We start from the raw sequence: 6,410 nt of genomic DNA, 5'->3' as shown, positions 1-6,410 counted from the left end.
TTATGTCCGCCATCTCTTTCGCCATCTCTTCCCGCACTTCTCTTTTAAAATTTTGAATATCGGTTTTCCAAGGTTCACTGCTCTCTGCCGTGCCTTTCATGGATGGGCGATTGCGCCTTCTTCGCTCTATCTCGTGCCGAAGATCAGTCGGGGGTAGGGAAGCGTTGGCTGACTGCGCTGGAGATGGTTCTGATCCGCCTTGGGGTTGGCTCGGCCGGAAAGACTGCGGCGCGGAAGGTTGAGGATCAACCGCCGTAGTTGGTACGTGCGCTGTCTCCCCTTGAGGATGCGGGAGCGGCTGCATTTGTTGCTGATACATTCGTTCCAGCATCTGCTTCATCATATTCATATCAGACCGGATTTCTTGAACCTCCTTATCCAACCGTCCATCGTCGCGACCCCGCTGATTGTTGCTTGTCCTGGTCGCTCCTCGTTGGCGGTTGTTAGGTGGGTTCTGGGCTGCGGGGACCGCGACTGGACCCACCGGCCCTTCAATCTCATTCAAATCTTCCTCTGGGACCGTCCTTCTAGTCATTACCATTGAAATCAATATAAATATATGAGATGGCTTTTTTGTACGGATCCCACAGACGGCGCCAAGTTGTTGATGCAAATATCTGGTTCGTCCTCTTAGACCTTCGTATACCTGCACAGAGAGAGGACAAAGGAGACCCTGGCTTGAGCAGGGGACCCTCCGATGTCAAAGTCAGGCCAGGATTCTGGGTCTAAGTGTATTGAGGAGTTTTTAGAGAGAATTCTTTTCGTACCTTTCAAGGTGACCGGGGTCCCTCTTTTATAGCTGCTGGGGCATTTAATCGCACGAGAATTCTCTTCCTGATATTGTGCGCGGGATCTTCTCCTGGTATCACGGAGATAGGATCGTGCCCATCTCGAGCCTTCATCCGATCCCGTGAGCTTCGGGGTCGGAGATCTTATCCCAAGATATCCGGGATGAGGCTTGATCTTGCGATGGTCGATTCTGGTAAGGTGGTCCGCCCGACGCATGCCCGGAATGCTGATGAGTCGTCCGAACCCACTCAACCTTTGTCTCGGTTTAGCGAATCATGCATCGGATTTGACACATCCTTTGGTGACCCGAGGCATTAAGTCCGAGTCTGCGGACTTGTATTTTTTGTTCCCAACACTGTCTATTCATTTTTTTTAAAAATTATTTTAAAGCATGTGCCTAAAAAATGAGGTGAATTCAAATATCATGCAGACAACACCATGGAATTAACTGCAGTAATCCTAATGCCCATGTTCACATGCCATAGTCATGTGGGGGCTACCATGGTGTATATGTTATATCCACGCTTTTTATCTATCTTACATAATCATTTTATGGAATGAGACAAAAATAGAGTCAAATCCAAAGAGAAAATAGATCACATCAAAGCTAGGAGTGGGGATTGAATGCTCGTCATTGAAAACTTCTTCAGCCTTGCTGTAGTGTTCAATCTTCCTTATTTTTGGAACATGTTTTGAAATGATATAGTAAAATGGATAGACAGCTTAAATTTAACATGTATTAACAAAATTACATTTAAGTGTATTTAACAAGGGAAAGTACTTTATATGTTGTGAGCAAGCAAGAGAGGAATATTGCTTATAGCTAGTACCCTTTTCTTACTTTCAATTACCATATTTATGATAACCATTCCTTATTTTCTACACATTACAATACATAACTCTTATGTAATCGATAATGCAAATAGGCCTTAAAAAGTTTTGATATTTTTGTTTTCCCTTCATTTAGGCCGTGTGACTTAATCAATAGGTTGGATGGTAAATAAACATTTCAATGACACCCAGATCCATAGCTCAAGTGGTAGACTGAGTGAAAGATACCTCATTTCAACACTGAGGTCTTGGTATCGATTCCCTAGTGGGGGTGGCTAACAATGTAGTGTGAATTGACAGTGAGTGTACTAACAAGCTAACAAAAAAAATAATTAAAATAAATAAATAAATAAATAAACATTTCAATCGGCCCTATATATATATATATAGAGAGAGAGAGAGAGAGAGAGAGAGAGAGAGAGAGAGAGAGAGAGAGAGAGAGAGAGATGGTACTACGAAGCCGAACATCTACCCCATCATCCATATGCACCATTCCATGTCAGTCATGGGCTTAAAAATCAAGTCAATTCATGACTTGGGTGGGCCACATCACATACATTAAAACATTTGTAATAATTTATCAAGCCCACCGAGATGTGGTTCACAAATCCGTTCATCCATTTTACCAGCTAATTTTAGGGCATGAGCCTAAAAATAAAGCAGACCTAAATCTCAGACGAACCACACCATAGGAAATAGTTGTGATTGAACATCTACTATTAAAAACTTCCTAAAGTCCACTGTAATGTTTATTTTCTATCTAACCTGGTTGTTAGGTCATATATATTGATCTGGATAAATGAAAAACAAATATATCAACCTGATCTAAAACTTTTTAAGGAGTTTTTGATGGTGGGCGTCCAGTCACCACTGTTTCCTGTGGTGTAGCCCACCTGAGATTTGGATCTGCCTCCTCTTAAGGATAATGGGCTGGGAAAATAGATGGACAGCATGGATAAAACACACACATCATGGTGGACCTACAAAGCTTTTCCAGCATCGACTAGCACCTGGTAAGAATTCTGAAAAATGGTTACCACCCAAAATTTTGGGATGATGTAGGAAGATAATGGCAATATAAAATAATAAAGCGGATTAGGCAAGACCCCGCCCTCACCCAAGATGGTGCGGCCCTTACCGTAGGATCACTGTGGGGCCCACCTTAATGTATGTATTATGTATCCACACCGTCCATCCATTTTTTCAGATCATTTTATAGCATTATTCTGAAAATGAAGCAGATCCAATTATCATGTGGACCATACCATAAGAAATAGTGGTGATCGACTATCCTAAGGAATGTAAATGATGGATCATTGAAAGATAGATTTAGTTTGATTGGGTTGGTACGAGACAATTTGCTTTACTGAAATCGTTTATGATTTATAGTGTTAACCTGACCATTTGGATGCTTCCCACATTTTAACATTTGCGATAAACGTTTCAGCCTTGTATGGCCTCTTGGATGTTCCCCACTTTCTAACAATTACTGTAATTCTTTTGGAGACTTCCTTCTAAACTTATCACATGTCCTAGTAATTACTTCAGACCTCACTGTTGACTCGACCACATTTCATTTGGCCGCTCTGTCTATCTCGTAGATGACTATCAATCGCTTGGTCGACCTCCTAGATGACTATCAGCCGCTTGGTGTGCTTTTACATTCATTTCAACTGCTCACTGTCTTATCACCCTGTTATTTGTAATTCCGTAAAAACATTTTAAGCATAGCTGAAGATCTTTAACCTATTATATTTTTTCCTTATTATAACATGTATCCTTTCTAATTGGGTTTTCCAAGAACAGTCAGGAATACAGTACAACAGTTGACCCAAAACTTTTTTAGTCCGTTAATGGTCAATCAATCTATTCCTGATGGTATGGTCCACCTGATAATTGGATTTGTTTCATTTTTGGGATAATGCCCTAAAATAATTTAGAAAAATAGATGGATGACTGGATACATAATATATACATCAAGGTTGGCCCCATGATAATCCCCCAATAAGGGCCGCACCATCGGCCTCACCTAATATGCTCTCATAAAATAGGTTTTACAAAAAAAAAAAATATATCTAATTAATATCACATTTCGTATCACTTACCCTTCTTGAAAATGTTTTCAATAAGCTACCCAATTAATTTAATTATTATTGGAGTAAGTTAGGTGGGTCGTTTTTATGGGGGGGATGGGTAGCATAGGCGTGCCGCCACCATGATGTTTATGTGAAATCCATCTTGACAATCAGGTGCCTCACTCTTTGTCAGGTATAGGACCCAAATATCAACCTCATCGGTGATTTAAGTAGACTGCATTATCGAAAACAACATATAAAGCAACTCTCACCCTTAAAATTATTTCTCTTCTTCTACCCACCTAAATCATAGATGAGCATGATGTTTGGTCCTCATGCATAATTTTGGTGTGGCACTGGTGTGGATTTTATATAACAATTGCAATGGGCTTGTAAATATCAAGGGCGGATGTCTTTCTCCTAATTATTTTCTTTGATATAGCTCCTTTGAATCACAGGTCAACTGTTTATTTTTAATTAATTCTTGGGACTAATGGTTAGAGTGGATCTTACATAGATATCTAGACTCATGAAAACTTAAAGGTCATTTCATAAAATTTTCTTTAAATGCCTGATTTTTTTAAAGAGGGACATAGCCCTTGTTTTATTCAAGGCCCACATTGATGTGTATATGAAATCCACTTGAACTATTAGATGTGTATCATTTGTTAGGCTTACGGCTAAAAACTCAAGTTAATCTGTAGTTCAGGTGAAATATGCCAAACAAAACATTTAAAAGAGACATCCACCCTTGATTTATACAAGGCCCATCATGAATTTTATATGAAATTCACTTTAACTATTAAATTCCATACTAAAATTTATGCTGAGGCTTAAATTTTAGGATCATTCATGATTCAAATAGAGTACACCAAGGGAAAATAGTTTGGTGGGTGATGGTTAACCTTTTTATTGTTTCCAATAATGTATTTCACAGTAATCAACGGAATCATGGATATGAAATATTTTTGGACCCTAGGCCTAGTATGGGGTGACACTTACCGGTCAGAATGGATTTCATGTAGACATCACGGTGGGTCAACCCAAGTCGCCGCCCCCCTTTCCTTGCATGGTGGACACAATTTCGATATAAATATGAAAATATAAATACAAAAATAATTCAGTTATAATTAATAGGGCAGCTTATTGAAACTTTATCAAAAAAAGGTTCCAGATTTTAATTTCTATAATAACAGGTAGTTTTTTTGCATTAAAATCTACTTTATTTTGTATTGACAAACCGCCCTCTTCTCTCGCCATCCCGCATTTCTACTCATTTTGCATTTTGCATTTTGCATTTGCTTCAAGATAAAATCTTATTAGGGTGTTATGGATGGGACGCGGATTGCGTCCTACCCCCGGCTCTGTGGGGTTCACATTGATGTAAGTATTTTATCTACGCCGTTCATAGCTTTTTTCAGATTATTTTAAGCTTTGATTTTAGCAATGAGCCAGGTCTACTGCTCCAATGGAACACACCAAAGGAAGCTGCAGTGATAATGACACCCACCGTTGAAACCTTTCTAAAGGCCACCGTGATGTTTTTTTTACCACACAACCTATTCATAAGGTCATTTAGACGTGGATGAAGTGAAAACACAAATATCAGCTTGATCCGAAACTTCTCTAGCTCCCAAGAAGTTTTTAATGGTGGACGTTCAATCCCCACTTTGTGGTTCACCTAAGCCTTTTACCTTCCTAATTTTTTGGATAATATATTAAAATGATACGAGGAAAACGATTAACGGCGTGGATAAAATACTTACATCATGGTGGGCCCTAAGAACCCTGAGCGGACGGATTACTGTCCGGGCGGGTGTAGGACGGAAACGGATTGGCTACTCCCCCTGCCACCAACCATTGGCTGATGGTCGGTGCTCTCTGGGCCTCACCATGATGTATTTGTTTCATCCATTCCGTCCATTTATTTTTATAAATTATTTTATGATATGAAGAGAAAAATGAGATATATATCAACCTCAAGTGGACCACATTACAGGAAATTGTGTTGAATGAAAGTTGACTATTAAAAAAGTTTTGGGGGCCATAAAAGTTTTAGATCAAGCTGATATTTATTTTTTCCCTTCATCTGGGTCTTTATGACCTAATCAACAGATTGGATGTCAAATAACCAGTACAGTGGGCCTTAGGAGGATTTTAATGGTGGATATCTAATCATTATTTTTTTCCTGTGGTGTGCTCCACCTAAGATTTATATTCCTATAGTTTTTTCCATAAATCCATGAAATGATCTGTAAAAATGGATGAACGGAATGGATGAAACATATAAATCACGGTGGGGCCCACAGAGCACCGACCATCAGCCACGGGGCTAGTGTCAGGGGGAGTAGCCAATCCGTCTCCGTGTAGGACGCAATCCCCGTTCGTGATGGATGATACGCAGGCACTTATAAATTGCACACGTGGCATGAAATCAAGTCATTTTTACAGTTCCCAGTTCGGGTATTTGATTATCTATAAGATCGGTGGATATTTATTGGACGGTTAAGAATGAAAAATATGTAATGGTCGTATGTCCACTGATCAGCGGTTAAGATTGTTCAAACAATCTGATCTTCCGAATGTGACTTAACCAAGAGTTGATCCACAATCTAGTCGGTTTAATTTCAGTCCATATATGCCACGTGTACAATTTCTGAGTGCCTGCGTATCAAGCATCAGTCGCTGCCTGATTAACAATAACTTACTTTATTT

This window comes from Magnolia sinica, chromosome 14 (genome assembly GCF_029962835.1).
Source record: "Magnolia sinica isolate HGM2019 chromosome 14, MsV1, whole genome shotgun sequence".
NCBI classification, from domain to species: Eukaryota; Viridiplantae; Streptophyta; class Magnoliopsida; order Magnoliales; family Magnoliaceae; genus Magnolia; species Magnolia sinica.
This window is presented reverse-complemented; position numbering follows the sequence as displayed.